A 16,695-nucleotide genomic window follows, 5' to 3' on the forward strand; every position below is an offset into this window, starting at 1 on the left:
GAAAAGAGCAGCACAATTACTATAGAAATCATTATTTCAGAAATCAGTGTTGCAGGTCATTATATGAACAAACAGGAAAAGATTATGAAGTGTCTTAATGAAAAATGTTATTTCTAAATTAGCAGGGAGTATCGCAATGATTAGTAATAGTTGAAAGAAAAGTGGGGAAAAGGTATGCTGTATGCAGGCACATGCACATAATTTTGTTATTCTATTTCTATATATTACATCATGACAATACAACTTTAGATATTTCTTTATAAGTGGGGTGAGATTAAAAAAAAAAAAGGGACTTTCAGAACCTCTATATAACCTCACTTTCTCCTGCCTAGCACACAATGGCTTGGTTTCCCCCACAAACAAGATTATCCTGAAAGGTGGTTACAGCAATAACCTGCACTTTACAGTCTGAACCCTTAAATTCACACCCCCCCCCAGATTGTCTCTTTTGTCAAGGACTAAAGTGAAGCTATTGTGAAATCAGCTTACGTGTGAATTTAAAATGCAGGAGCCATTCTGCGCTGACTTGCCTTGTGGATATGTGTTCTACTCTAAGAATGCCTTCTTGTGGTTTAGCACAATCCACCTCACACTAAGTGAAACCACACAAAGTCACCTTTTGTGTGGAACAGAACTGTCCACGCAAGCAGGCCATTGTGGAATGGTTGTTACGTAACATACATAGTAGGGGTTGTTACCACATATAAACAAGGATAAATCAACCTGGGTGTCGTCATTTTAAAGTCAATCAGAGACGGGGCAGAGATGATAATATGGTATAAGTTTGTGCTGGAAGATGATTGTGGTTACGGCCAGCAAACCATTGCTGTGTACCCAAACATAAATTGCTGTTCACTTGAGCCTCACTTTACTGAACAGATACTCCCCCCAGTTAGAGGTTTTTCTGACCAACATCAGGCAAATTGGAGAAAGCAAACGTATTTCTTGGCCATGTAATTGGATTTAAAAGACTTTGTCCCATTTGATCCTTTTAGAACGAAAAGAGAGAGAAAAAAAAAAAAACACAAAACAACCCAGGCTCTTGGATACAAAGTCATTAGCTCCTGGAATCATGTGTAAACACATAAACAGCTACCTGGTTGAGAATGGTTAAAACTGTATTGCTAGCTGTCAATTTTAGTGAAGCAAAGAACAATTGTTAAAATAGAACTCAAAAATCAAAGTCTGGAGGCTTTTCTTTCCCTTCCTTCCTTCCTTCCTTCCTTCCTTCCTTCCTTCCTTCCTTCCTTCCTTCCTTCCTTCCTTCCTTCCTTCCTTCCTTCCTTCCTTCCTTCCTTCCTTCCTTCCTTCCTTCCTTCCTTCCTTCCTTCCTTCCCTCTTTCTGTCTCTCTCTCTTTCTTTCTCTCTTCCTCTCTCTTTCTCTTTCTCTTTCTCTCCTTTTCCTTTACGATTCATTGACTGTTTAGCTGACTCCAAATCATCTTTTTTGTTCCTGTTAGCTGTCCTTAATATGGAAACCATAAACTTACATATTCTGTCTGTACTGTGGGGCTTAAATGTTTGTAAAGTACACAGTAAACCTATTAATTTTGAAAGATTTCTGTGCTTATGGATCATATTGGTGAGAGTATGTAATAATAATTCACCTTTTACACATTTCCATGTTCATAGGTAACTCACAATCTTGGCACATATTTACACTTTCTTTGTTTTTAATTAATGTCACTATAATAAGCAGTCTTTAAAAAACTGTATAGATTAATACTACAGATGTTGCTTATGTAATTGAAGTGCAGCTGTGTTTTGGCCATTAAAATCCTCTGGGATATGCATGAGCTCTGAATGACACCAGATTCTTTAGCCTGTGTGTGTAGGGAGCAAAGTGGTCTATGAAGTTTCTCAAGAAACATCCTTTGTGGATTCTGTGGATAGGGATGATCAATTAGATTACTCAAATCTAACACAATTTAAATCTTCTTCATATAGTATGTTTCTTACATGATACGAAAATAAGATATCATCTTCTGCTGTGGGGAAGCATAAGGCTACAGAAAGTTAGCAAAACATTTTTTAAACTATTCTTCAGAAAATTGATGAAATGTTGCTGAAGGTATCTTGAGCAAAGGTGTGCCGTCTTTACTGATAAAAATGGCCTTATGTAAGAACTCAGTGAGTGATATCTCTCCATCTTCTTGGGTAACAAAACCAGTTCACTTGTCCTACAAGTTCTAAAACAGTGTTTCAAGCTGAAGTAAAAAAATAATTTTGCAAAATAACCTGTGGTAGACTTGATGATTCTGTTTTTCTAAGCTATTAGTTTATTAGTCTTTAGTTAGTCTTCTTGCTGAGCCAGGAGAACAGAGAATGAGAAAGCTCTCTTATTCCCTGGATGCAATGTCAGCTCACAGCCTGAAGTGCTGCTGAGTGTAATTTGGCTAATCCACATATCTTTGAATTAAATGTTTTAAGAACTTGCAGATGATTCATTCTGCCAGTTAAACTGTGGATGCAATAACTTCAGGAGAGGACAGTAACACATTAGGTCATTACAACCATTTGCAGTGGCTGTTTGAATCAGTATAAGTCATCCAATATATGAACTGAAAAAATTTAGCTTCAGGCAGCAGCTGAGGTTGAGCTGAACTATTCAGCTAACATTGTCAAGGTGACATACCGTGCTGTAGAGTGCAGTTTAAGGCCTTTTGTGAGCAGCTCAGTTCCCTGTTGGCTGAAAATGTTGGAAAGAGTAGAAAGCTGGGGAAAGCAAGTTATCATCCAACTCAGGTTATCACATCAACTTCAGAATTGTCTTTGCTTTTGCTGTTTTCCTCCATGCATGTCCTGTTTTGTAAAAAGAAACAAATCCCATGATGTATCCCTGATGGACTGAGCATTAGCGTGAGGCAGAGATATCTGTGGGAAAGTTTTGCAGGTGGCCACTTAGCTGTCATATGAGACTAACGCTTTCTGATGGTAGCTGCTAGCTAATCACAAAGTGGGCTTCATCTGTACAGGTACACATACAGATAAGAAGCAATTGCTACTTCTAATGGTAACCCCTGTTTTTCTGATGTTTAATGTTTGGGAGTGTACTGACCCATATTTCTTTGTCATTGTTTCAAAACTTCTGTTTGGATTCTGACTGGCCAAAGGGCATAGGTAAGATCTGGATTTGCTCTGTCCCTTACCATTTTCGTGATGGTAAGGAAGCTTTGCTCTATACATAGACTTTGCTAGTCAAAAGTACTGGTTTTGATATATATTCAAACAGAAGACCATCTGTAGAGCACATCTTGAAGAATCACATTCATTTTAAGGTAAATAACTCATTTTGTTGGGAAAGTAAAATACCATGTGTCAATAGCACACCTTTATATCTGACTTTTGTAAGGAAAACACAGGGTTGCAAGGCTTTTACACAGACATTGTTGGGCCTGATCTTTAGATGTTTGATTTTTTGTAAAACCTTTCAAATAAATGAAAACTGAGCATAATGTGTTCTCATTTTAATCTGATAGTGATTACTATTGTTTGATCATCACAAAGTTTTACTCATGATTTTGCTTCCTTTTCTGTCTGTTCCTTTTTCATCCTTAAGAGTAGAAAGAAAATACTGAAATGCTGACTGCAAAGACTGGTTTTCCTGTTGTCTTTAGTTTGTTAGTGATGGTTTCTTAAGTCCAGTCAGAAAGGGTCAGGAGATGTTCTAGTAACTTCTATGTTATTAAATGCACTGAAGCTACATCTTGGTATAGCTACTTATTTAATGTTTATAAATGACCTGACCACAGTGTAGATGAAAACAATCCTGTCGGTCTCCAGCATTATATCAATATCACATCTTTAATTTTTTACTGCAGTTGAGGAAACTAGGAACTTCTGGTTTAGAACCACACTGGTAGATTTGCATAGTCATCTATGTAGGAAATTTCTTTCTTCATTGCTCTGTTTAATGGTGTAATGGTATCTCCCAGTTATTAAAAAATGGTTCTACTAATATGCCTTCAGAAATCTGCAACCAGTGCAGATAATATAAATATGGTTTATGTTTCATACTCTGAGATTCAGTCATGTGTGTCTGTATCATAACAAAAATATCTAGAATATCTAGAATTTTCACAGTTTAAGATAAAGCACCACCACTCATCTGTCATAGACACCATTTAAAAGTTTAAATTTTAATTTGGTTGTCATGGCCTGTGGTTTTTGTATATGCTTTATAACTAAATCCAGGGAAGACTGAAGTGTTTTTAAATGAAGAATACTGACAACCTCAAAAGCATTTCTTCTTACTGCTCTTTTCTCCACTTTCTCTAAAAAGAAAATGCTGTGAGATTGGAAACAAATTTCTTAAAGGTAAGCGATCCCTTATTTTTTCTTGTTTCACAGCATATATGAATGGAAATTTGGAACATTTAGTGAAAAGGTAACTACATTTGTAATTTAGAAAGAACTGAGGTTATAATAAAATAAGCTGAACTATGTAAGTATCCAAGATACCAGATCATTCTGAAAAATGACAGAAAGGAAGAAATGTGGTCACAAAGGCTCAAATGACTTATTCAGGACACAAAACAATCTTTGCAGTCACACAGTAATGCTAAGTTATGCTTCTTTAGTCTAAAATTGCTGGCAGCAAATGGTTGGGACAAGTGTTTCTGTTTGAACTGAGGACAGAAAACATATGAGCACCACTTGTTGAAAATGCTGCCAATTGCTGCACCAGGGCAGGAGGTGGAAGTGGGTGATAGACTCTGCTGCATGAGGAAATCCTAATATTAATAGAATATTGCATCATATTTCTGTTCTTTTTCATATTTGAAATTCAGAATCATTGTAAAACTGTCCTGTTTTCTTACTCATGCATCCTAATGCTAGAAGAGCTGATGCTAATGGCTGACAGAAGCAGAAAGATAAATGAGTCGTCTAGAATCAGAAAAAAAATGTTCATATGAGGGATGTATGAAGTTACACATAGTACAGCCTCCTTGTAAGACTCCTTGGCATGCTAATTCTTAAACAGAATTCAAAAGTCTTATCCTGTGGATTTCAACCTACGTGTTTGTGGAAAAACACATTTGGGATGTAGATGGAAGATAGAAGGTGAATAAAGGCAGGTGTGAAAAGGAGGGAAATTAATGAGGCTGAAGCTGCTTCAGAAGCAACTTTCCTTGCACTAGGATCATGTTTATGGAGTGCTGTTTCTGAGAAGCAAGTACTGGTTTGTGCAAGAGGACTATAGAGACCTGCAAAGTCTCAGGATGACCAAAGGCATGGTTTTGGAGCTCTGTACAGGACTTGCTTCAGAGCTGTTGGATATTAGTAGAGTGCTTCTCATCCATTCAGTGTGTGGATATTCCCTTCCAGAGATTTGCAGTACTTGGTTGTTATCAGCCAATTCTGATATCAGATTGATCAGCTGTTGTATTCCACTGGCCTGGAAATCAGAATTTGCAAAGACTTTCACCTGTTTCCTCCAAGGAAAAGAGGAGGGATCGGTAAGCACAACTGGCCTGGGAGGAATTAATAGTGTCAGTAACTGTATTCTAGGAGGCTGTGCTTGCCATTATTATTATGAGTGATAGAGTATTTTTTTGGACAAATGAAACTTAGATGGCAACTGTTTTGACTCCCTGCTAAGCAACTGTAGGGTGTCTTTTAGAGGCTGATAACAACTAGTAACTGGAAGTTCTGAGTCAACTAAGCAAAAGCTGCTTCAAATCCAAAATATAATTGCATATTATATTTTACCCAGCAGAGCTGGTAGGCAGTAGTCAAGAGGCTTTCTGCCATTTCTGAGCTGTACACAAGACCATCCAAATTACAGTCTCTAAGGGCATTTTGGGGAGATCATTTGTACGTCTACTGAGAAAATGAGATCTTGTTTGGATGCCTTTCTTTCCTATTAATAGTTCTTTGTGCAGCTTTCTGTGGTGTGCCATGCAAGGGTAGACCTCTAGGTCACTGGCTTTGCAAACACTGCAGATTGCACTGATTTTAAATAGAATGGTGAACACTAAACAACAGGAATAAATAGGCCATATCATAGTTCTGGGAAATGTATATTTTAGTTATAATTTTTTTTAGCAATACATTACTGATTTGAGAGATCAGATCTACAAATCAAGGAGCTTTCCAAGTGAAAATGTTACATAATTTCTACTAATTAGTCTTTTCTCACAGTTCCCACCACTACTTTTTGGAAGCTGAAATGACATGATGGAATTTTGTTTGGATGTCAGAGAAATGAAACCAGAATGCTGTTCTCTGGAACAGACTGGAAGAATTGTTGCTGAGGATCTGCTGGTGATGTTCGAACCGCAGCTGATGGCTCTAAGACTGAAGTGCATGCAGTAGGAGAGAGTTGGAGCTTTTACACAAAACAGTCTCCAAAAATATGTTCCTGTTTAGCTCCACTATCTGATTTTGTATATTCCTGTTGATTAGTCTGTGTGCCTCCTGCATGGCAAAGCTCCACCCTGCAATTACAAAGTTGTCTTTCATAGTGAATTGTGACAGTGTTTTGTTGTTAGGAAGTCCTCTCTAAACAGGGGCTATGGTAAATCCAGCACATATATAATGTGTAAGCAAGTGGTCTTGCTTGGCGTTTTAATGCCTGTTTGGTTGTTGCCTTGGTAGATCATGTGCATTCCTGTCTCTGTTGTGCAGGTCTGTTTCCTTTGCGTTCTCAGTCCACGGTGGTTTCAATGAGCTGGAGAAGACTCTGCAGGAGCAGGGGAGCAGATGAGGGAGGAGCATGCATTTGCAAGGGTGGAGAGATTCTGCTTAGTTTGTAGGAAGGGAAGTATTTTAAGAGTACATATAATATGTCTGAAATGCATTGAGATCATTGCTGCCTGTTGGAATTGCTGCTCCCCATTTTCTTCAGGCTAGCAATCCTGTCACAGCCATGAAGGTATGTGTTTCTGTTGAGCATTATTAGTGTATTTTTGGTGATTCAAATGTTCAGTGGACAATATAATAATATATCCACATCCATATTTGGGAAGCATTTCTGCCTGGAAATACCACACCCTAGCTAGGGCTAATTCTTTGGAATTGCATTTTATGCCCTATGTAGATATTGCAAAATAGCTGTATTTGTACATTGTACTTTGATCACAAGCCTTTTTAATGTTCCCGTTGACAGCAGCAACAACAAATTGCCAAATTTCCAAAAAAAAAAGGGGGGGGGGGGGGAGGAAAAAAGGGAAAATTCTATAATGAAATTTGTACCAGTAGACATACAGAGAGGAACTGAATTAATTTTCTGTATTATCAAACACACTATGTACTTTAAAACAGAATTAAGGAACATTCAGCGATTACAGAGAGAAACAGACCATCTGGTTGGGCTAGGACACAACTTGGCATTGGAAGGCAGCTGGGAGGACTGCCAAAGTACTTCTAGCGTCCAGGGCATGAAAATTAATGTGATGTAACTTGCTCGTGAATCTGAGAAGAATAAAACTACACAGCAATTCACTAATTACACGGCAGTGTAATAGTGATGACAGAAAAAGCTCTGCAGCCTCGTTTGCACCAACGCACAGACAAGCAAGGAGAGTCAGTAGAGAAGGATCAAGGAGCAGAGGGACAAATGGGGTCATCAAGGTGCAGAATTATGTGGTTCCAGATTACTATCTATATTTGGTATATACCTGTCATATGTTATTTATACATGTTAATGTCTCCCATTGTCATTGATTTTTATCTCCCTCCCCTTCTATAATTTATTTATGGGATGGAATAGGAATAAGTCCCTGTGAGACAGAGAACTGTACACTACCTATGGAGCCCGATATTAGCAAATGCTTGCTTTTTGATTCTCCCTCTGCCCCAAGATTTATACTGTATATGTTTCTATTTAATTGCAACGGTACCGAGTCATCATCACTGAAGCCTGTTTGGGCTGAAAGCTCCTAAAATCATTGTCTGTTTCAAATAATTTGAAATGGGCTTTGAGATGGCTACTTATATCAGCTATGGAAGCTCAGGAGTTATTAGTTGATGTTCTCCATGAGAGGTGACTTGAAGGATGCTCTTTTATACGTGTACATATATATGTAGATATATACAAATTGTACATTAAAAACATACATAATAGAAATAATTAATAAGGCTCCAAATCCAGCAGATATTTATATTCCATGCAACATTAGTTATGAGTAGTTTCTTGGTATCAACAGGGCAAATAATCTTATTTTTCTGGGCATGAACTGTTACATTTATGTAAACCTGTTAAAAAAATGTCATGTCTGCCTGATTTTCTTAATTATTTGGGGATTTTTTTGGTGAGCAATTGATATATTGAATATATTTTTTCATCAAGGGATACTATTTTTAATGATTGATGACAGCAGAAATACTTTTAAAAAATATATGTAGTAAGGAACTGAAAGCTTTTGTTTTCCCACCATAAACCACTGAAAATTTAAATTTCCAAATGCATTAACAGTTGTGTAATTTGAAAAAGCATCACATTTTAGATGACATATTTGAAGGAATGGAAATGCTAAGGACTCCTGTAAGTCAGTTGCATTTCTGTTTTCTCTACTCAGTGCTGCTGGGAAGGCATGTGTGCAAAGATATTCCTACCATGAAACTTCAGGATCGCTGCTGTATTCCAGTTGTCACTAGTGCTAGTCAGTAGCTGGAATAAACAGTGGGATATAAAGAAATATTAAATCATTCTTCTTCTGATGTGGCAGTTGCTGTTAGTGGGCTGAATGTGTAGGAATTATTTGGGTGGTATTGAACCTGAGACTTCCTGCATAAATGGGAATCCCTTGGTCCAGACGAACAGTTTTAGAGGTGAATGTTGATTGTGTTTTCCATAGAAAGGAGAGAACATTGCTTTCATATTGGTGTACCTGTGAGGACTATAATGTATATGAAAATTAAATATAAGTAGAACCAAAGCACTTTAGAGTATTAAATAGACTAATGATCACATTCATTAACTACTCTGTGCTTCAATAAGAAATCGGTCTTCTCAGGGTATTAAAGGAACAGCCTAGAGTATAATTCATAAAAATAATTCCTAGTATGTAGCATTAATGTTAGATAAAGGCAGAAAAATATTCCAGCTAATAATTTTGAATTCCAGTCTTTATTTCTGTTATTACACTAAATTAAACCAAACTGTGAATATTATTCTGCAGTAAATGCTCTCAATATTTCTTTTTCTTGTTGGTTTACTGTTGTTAGGATTCTGAGTGCTTCTAGAGGGTTTCTCTGCCTAGGCTCAAAGCCAGCTAAAAGAAAGTGCAGCTGCTTGTCTTGGGGAAAAAGAGACAGAAGAGCCTTAGTGGAAGTTACCTGCAAAAACAAGCTTTGGGAGGGGCTCCTGCCATATTTATTCGGGAGCCACTTTAAGCTGGGTCTCTCACACACGGCCCTGCCTTAGCTGCACTGCAGCTGCATCACAGCCGTGCCTGTGCCCAACACTTCATCCTGACCTGTGAACTTGTCTTCCCAGCTTAACTTCAGCCCCGCCTTGTCCCCATGGGGTTGTCTGATGCCCTGTGCTTGGGGCTGCCCCCCTGGCCTGCCCTGGTGGGACCAGACCTGTCCTGCCAACCTTGAGAATCAGCTTGGCTCCTGACCCCAGGCCCTTGGGGAGCAACCCCAGCCCTTGGTGCTCCCCAGTGGTCACCCACTTCAGTCTTAATCGGAGTATCTATTCCCAAAAAGAAAACCCATCCATTTGATTCCTAGACAGTTTAACATACGGATTTCACTGAAACTGTAAAATTACTCTCATATTTTATAAAACGTTTACTGTGAAAACAATATGGTGCAGGAATCAATGTAAGTGTTCCTGAAAGCAGGTCTACAAATTTCCAAAACTTCAGTGTTTTGGAAATGGCATATATATGGCATGCACAGGAGTTGAGTGTGTTCCTTTTAAAGATGTTCCACTCTTGTAATGCATAATGGGAGGTGAATTCTAGAAAGGTTTGTTGAAATGTTATAATACTGGCCATCAAACCATTTAGTAATTAGAGCATTCAAAATATATATTAGAATTAAAAATACGCGTATGCCCACCAGTTCTTGATACTTCTTGCCCTCCATGTTTTTCAGGAGCATTTCTACCAATCCAAAGTTTTCCTGATTTTATTGAGAGCTATTAGTCTATGCACTTTTTCCAAAATATGTATATTAATAACAATAATTCATAGAACTAATTAATTTACAGTGTTTTAGATTTTCAGAGTTCTAAAATAAATATTAATACTGCATATATTAATTAGTTCCTTTTCTAACAGTTCCTCTCACATAGTAGATAAGAAAATATCTCTATTTAAGAAAGCATCAGAGGCAGTTTACAGCCAGCTTTTTGAAAATGATCTTATTTTAGATGGTATTTAGTTATTTTTTTTAATCATTCTACCGAAGACAATGTGAACCTAATTTACAGAAGGACTTGTGCCATTTTTCCGTCAATTGAGCAGCATGAGACATTTAGTATCCTATAATTGTATGTGTAGATTAGTGACAGATGAGGGGGCATGTTGTAGTTTAGTACAATCTGCAGCTCAAGCTCCTAAAATAAAGGAAAAGTATAGTGTGACAGATGAATCTGCATGTAGACTTGAGCATTTGGAGCTAACCGAAGCTCAGCTATTGAACCTCCCTCTGGCCTTCAGCTCACCACTTAGCTTCCCCAAATGTTGGTTTTATGTTTCAATTGTAAACAGTGAATAATGTTACCACAGACTATTGTTTGTAAAACAAACAGAATGTGGGATTCTGGGAAAAGTGACAGTAAATGCAGAAAGGACTGCAAAATGTGTTTAAGGCTACACAACCTAGCCGTATAATTTGGTACTTCGTAGATTCCTACACTGTCTTTCTCACCGTGGTGTCTGAGATTCTTTCAGTAACGTTGAAGCAAAGCAAATAATTGTTGTTGTTGTTGTTTTTTCACATGGTTTCTTCTCTAAACCACGGTGTCCCTCCCTTTTGCTCATGTAACAAAGTCTCAGCCTGGTTCTCAGGGAGCCTGTTCCCGACACTTTGTGCGTGTGTATACATATGTATTTACACACACACTCTATAAATAAACACATTTATTTTTCCCTAGATTTATCAAAGAAGCTGATTCTTGCTCAAGTTAGTAAAGCAAACTCAGTGTTTTCATTTTAAAATCAGATAAGAAGTTTAAAATAAATATGCAAGTTTTTTTTCTTTTCGCAAATTCTTGATAAAAGGCAAACCCCTTCTTTCCAAATATTCTATCTGACTGCATCAAATTTCTCAAGAGAAGTTGTACCCTAGAATAATATTTCAAATATAACATCTTGAGTGTTTCATTTTAATTCTGAAAAAATATGGGAAACAGACATGAATATTTGGGGAAATTAAAATTTCTCTGTAGTGAAGAATAATTCATCTTTTATAAAAAGAAAAAAGCATTTTTACAAGCATTTTCTCCTGTAATAACGTGTCCGAAAAATGCCAACTATGAGGGAATGAATTTCCTTGTATTTATGCTGTTGGTCTTCTAAAATCACAACCTCAAAACTCAAGCCCAGCCAACCTGAAACGTATACAATCACTTGTATTTCCCATTAGATGTTTTCAAACTATTTTACTATAATTTAATGAAGCCTCCTCTTATGTGAGATACAGGGTTTTGCTTCTTGAATTATAGAATCCCTCAGGTTGGAGGGGATTTTGGAAGGTCACTAGTTTAACCTACTGCTTGAAGCAGGGTGAATGCTGAATTCAGACCATGGTGCTCAGGGCTTTCTTAGTCAGATATTGGAAACTTCCAAGAAAAGAAATTCCGCAGCCTCTTTTGCAACCCATTCCCTTGCTTCACTGTCCTCACTAGCTGGTCAGAACAGCCACTGTTTCAATTTATGGCCACTGTCTTTTTCCCACTGTGCACCTCAATAAAGAACTTGTTTTTGCCTTTTCTTATAGGCAAAGACCTGATATTGCAGCTACTAGAAGGCTGGTATTAAGTCTCTCCTCGCTGTTCTCCTTTTTGTTCTAGAGAAGCCCGGTTTCCCTCAGTCTCTCCTTGCAGGACATCTGTCCCAGTCCCTGATCATTTTGGCTTTCTACTGGCTCAAGTTTATTAACGCCTTTCTTGTACTGGGGTGCCCCAAACTGGACACAGTGTTCCAGATGCAGACTAACAAATGAGTCCAGAGGAATAATCATTTCCCTTGACCTAGTTGTGCTTTTCTTTATACAGCCCAGGCTACTCTGAGGCTTCGCTGCTGGCTGGTGTTCACCCCGCCATCCGCCAAAACCCCCAGATGTTACCAGTGGTGCTAAGGGGCCTGTTGGTCCCAGCCTGTGCAATGGCAAAAAGTTAGTCCCGCCAAAGGCTTTGCATTAGCCTGTGTTGAGCTTCATGAAGTTCCTGTCAGTCCATCCTCTAGCTTGTCTAGAGGCCGCCCTGCCCTCGAGCACTGAATATATTTGTGGGATAAACACCGCAGCTGTTCATTACTGTTTTATGCTGTAATTCATTTTTGAAGAAAAAAATTGCATCCAGTGGAAATTTTAGAGGAAATTTCAGTGTGATTATGAGATGGAAGTTTTAGGTTTGCTGGAATCTGAAACTTCTATTATAAAGGGTGCAATTATTTTCTTACTAGCTATGGTGATTAAGGCCTTCATTCTATACTTAATTTCAGGGAGAACTAATAGAACTATTGTCTCCCATAGGCTGGAACAAGGATGGGGCCTTGGCTCTGCTCTGACTTGGTGAAAAGAGTGCCACCTACTGAGCCCGTGTCCCTGTTTTGCAAACGTAAGTATGCAAAGCATAGTCTTTAATCCAAATTCTGACTCAGTGCAATCCAGTTTATTAATGATATGAGTCGATGTAGTTACAGCAAGAAGATGTGTCTGTACAGGCCAAAGAAACCTACGATTTTATATGGTGATAGCCAGGAAATCTTCCAATCTCTTTCTTCAATGTAGTAATGAAATAACAATGTAACAGGGAATAAATTTTGTTACTGTAAAAGTGATAGAAGTGTAGCCTGCATGCAGTCTCAGCATATGCTGAAAAAAAGAGCATAGCAAAAGCTGCTACTGCAAGAACTGAAATTATGATGGCTGGTTCTAGAGGAGATGTAAGGATTTCATAACATGAGGAGCAGAGAAACAATTTAAGAGTGCACCATGGGAAAATCTTTACAAAGCACTTCATAAAACTGCTTATTGCTCAGTAAAATAAACAGTAGCCTACAGCTCTATAAAAACGCCTCATGCCATGGTGTCTTTGAAGTGTGCTTCATCCGGTTTGGATCTATAAACTGGCTGGTGTGCCTACAGGCTTGCCTGGTTTTGTTCTTATCCCATTTAGTATGTTTAGGAAGAAGTACCATCCTTTCCTATAGATTTTGCATCTTACAGTGTGTTTCAGCTTTGTCCTTGTGGTGACTGTGTTGTCTTTGGCTCAGTAAAGAAAGAAGGATTCCTATCTACCTTATACACTATTTAAGAGGCAACTATCAAAAAACAATGGTGAAATGTCTCCTAGACAAGGGTAGAAAACATACTTCCCGGTCTGCGCAATGTTAGCTTCTGGAGCCAGATGATGACATTTCTGCCATTGTCTGCTGCTTTTACGTGATTATGTGTTGTGAAACATGAGATTTTGCTCAGCATTTTGCTTCCCAAACTCCAAACAGGTGAAGTACAGCATGCATTCATCCTGGCTAGAAAGAAGAGCTGCACTTTGCTGTTACAACATGATTTACAGTCATAGAAGAGTGCATTGAGGGTTTTTGTGCATGTGGGTTTTTGTTGGTTTATTTTTCCCCATGAAAGCTGAGATAAGCAATTTCAATCTTATCAATATCTGATGTGCTGCATGGGAGGCACTGACTGCTTAACATTTATAACAGAGAAGGAAATAACTCCTCTTTATGGAATCTGTCTTTTCAGTCCTTATTAGGGCAAATTAAACTAAAGGGTTGTATGCCTTTGACTTTGGTTTCAGTCATTTTATGTTCCATTATTTAAGTTTGCTTTACATATTAGCTAATTGGTGAACAGCTGTGAATATTCTTCCTGTATTGATTTAAATAGTTATGGACCTATTACTCCTCTCTATTCAGGAATTTAGAAGAGCAAATGTATTAATGGTAGTATAGAAGAGTGCTCCTTGAATGTCCTATTGAGACAGTGTTGCATCAAATGATACCTTCTGTTGTGAAAGAAAAAAACTCTACCAGCAGTACCTCCTGTGGCTACTATTTTGCTCTTCACCTCCATGTGTCTCGCTGTTATTCTCTGCACCGTGACAGGAAAAGAATGGGTGTGGTAATTAGACTACTGACCTGAGACTCATCAGAGAAACCTGGTTATGCATCAGATATACTCTGTAGTCATGGCTATGTCACTTCTCTGGGCTCCTGTTTCTATGCATCTTCAGCTTCCCTGCTAAAAGGTTCTGCATAGAAGTCAAGTACGATTGTGAAAGAAATGCAAGCTAGAGTGAGCAACACAGAAATTACTCCTATATTTCACTCTATAAAGCAATACATGCTAGAAGGGAAAGGGCCTTGCTGCTCTGAAACGAAGCTATGTTGTGGTGTTCTCTAAACGAGTGATCTAAGCCTGGGTGAAGGGAAACACGTGGCTTATGTGCATGTTGGGGAAAAATGTTTGACATCTGCATGTGCTTGGCATGTTTCAGGGAATGAGAGTCTCCTCTCTGAACGCTGCCTAAGTGTTATTTAATATTCCGAAAGTTTCGTTGCTAACAAACTGGAGGATCAGAGCAGCCTACAGGGGGAGCAATGACGAAGCAGCCTCTTTATTTCCTGCCGTAAGAGGAGCAGCGTGACGGTATTTGCCAGCACACTGTGTTTTTTATTCTCAGACCAAGGCAGCAGAGGAAGCCATATTCCAGTAGACGAGCTGAACACTTTTGGAAATTTCAGCAGTAAGTGTTCTCGTGAAAGTAAATTTCAGGTGTTTGGTAAACAGCCAACATTATAGAGGTGACCTGAGGATTTGCATTAGATACTAATCCTTTCTTTCTTCATTCTTTTTCCACTTTTTTTCTTTTTTTTTCAGAAAAAAGCTGTGGGGGTGGAAAAAAAGAGGGACAAAAAAGGGGAAACAGAAAACCGTGCTTTCCTCTGGTACAAGTGGTTCCTTAAAAACAAAAAGCTTGTAGTTTGTTTGGGGTTTCTTTTTGAAGGGCCACGCAGGCTGATCCCGCTGGGGACCTGGCGCTGAGCTCGGGGCATAAGGCCGGCGCGTTGTGCCAGGTGTGGGACAGGGCAGGATTTGCCGGGCTGGGCTTCCAAATCAGTGCTGCAAACTCGCTCCCCGCCCTCTGCTCACTGGGGATTTCCCCTCCTTCCCTGCAAACGGCAGCCAAAGCCCAACACCGAAGGTCAGACAGCCAAGATCTGCGGAAAAAGGGCAGGGGGGGGGCCAGGCCGGTGCTAGGCAGAGCCGCGGAGGGTCGGCGGGAGCTGCGGCGCGGCGGCGGGAGGAGGAGGAAGGCGGGAGGAGGAGGAGTTGAGGAGCCCGGGCCTGGGAGCCTCCCCACTTACCGCACTAGGAAGTGACGCTTTCCCTGAGTCCCGGAGAGAAAGAAACAAAGTTTGGGGTCCCCCCCCCGCTCCTTCTTTCGTCTCCCCCTCCCCCCGCCCCTTTGCTCGTTGCTGCTCCGCGCCCCTCCGCAGGCGCTCCCCACCGCAGCCGTGCTTCGCTTCGCAGGTGAGCAACCACATTTTCTTCCCTCTCCTGTTTTCCGTGGGTTTATTTATTTTTTATTTGCACAATTTGTTTCCGTTTCCCTGCGATTTTGCAGAGGGGGTGTCTTTCCTGAGGCTTTTTTGGGGGCGTGCGCGGGAGAGTGTTGCTTTGTCTGTGGGTGCAGGATGAGGAGGACAAGTACCTGCGGAGGTGCCGGGGGCCGCTGGTTCCGCGCCTGGGCCGCGCAGCGCTGCGGGGCCGGAGCAGCCGTGCTCCCGCGGCCGGGCTGGGCTGCCGAGCTCTTTCCTTCTGCTTCACCGTGAACCGCGACGGGGGCTCCGCAGAGGCTGCCTCGCTGCTGCCGGGCTGCAGCGGCGCCTTAATGATGCGTCTGTGTCTGGGTGAGCTGCCTGCCATGGTATTTTGGGGGGGTCAGTCTGGGTTTGGGAGAGTTTGGGGGTTTTCTTGTAGGCTTTTCTCTTGGCGGGCTGCGTGCAGGAGCAAGGGCAGCTCAGCGTGTGCGGCAGCCGCTCCGGACCGCGCCGTGGGCCTCGGCTTGCGAGGGTTGGGTTTCTCTGCCGGGATTTGTGCAGGGGGTGGGGGTGGGGAGGACTTTATTAGATAATTTCTGAAAATCTCGTGCTCTCAAATGTACAGCTTCTTCTCTGGCAGCAACTGCGAAGGACAGATTCTTTGCAGTTTACCAGTAAAAACTGATGATACACCCACGCGTGTATGTAAGTCTTATATAATACTTACAGGGTTTTTTTTAACAGGCGTAATCAGGATTTATTTTTGGTTTGTAAAGTCTTGTGTGGTTGCAGACTAGAGAATCAGAGAAATACTCTGTTTGCTCAACAGAGATTTACTCGGCATCCTCTTTAAAACAGTTTATTTTTTTATAATAATTCGATTTCATCCCGTGTTTTGAGTGGAGCGTGAAGGCCATCTGTACTGGAGCAAGCAGGTAAGGGAGGGGAAGAGAGAAGAGAAATGTCCTAATGCGGAGACTGATATTAGGTTGTTTAGAGGGCGAGACTG

The 16,695-nt window shown here is 40.1% G+C and overlaps 1 protein-coding gene across 6 annotated transcripts in view; it reads left to right on the forward strand.

Moving 5' to 3' along the window:
- The first annotated feature begins 14,797 nt into the window (after positions 1-14,797).
- The window catches only part of MIDEAS (mitotic deacetylase associated SANT domain protein), a 57,214-nt gene continuing 55,316 nt past the window's right edge, over positions 14,798-16,695 (forward strand). For 2 of the 6 annotated variants that reach the window (XM_065838857.2, XM_065838858.2), the window contains exon 1: positions 15,457-15,675. The gene's annotated coding sequence lies outside the window, so the exon portion shown is untranslated. Of the gene's footprint in view, positions 14,888-15,456; positions 15,676-15,961; positions 16,056-16,374; positions 16,392-16,695 lie in introns of those variants that run through there. The other 4 variants (XM_065838859.2, XM_065838856.2, XM_071809239.1 and 1 more) reach the window with 4 other exon arrangements.

Source organism: Patagioenas fasciata, chromosome 5, assembly GCF_037038585.1.
Source record: "Patagioenas fasciata isolate bPatFas1 chromosome 5, bPatFas1.hap1, whole genome shotgun sequence".
NCBI lineage: Eukaryota > Metazoa > Chordata > Aves > Columbiformes > Columbidae > Patagioenas > Patagioenas fasciata.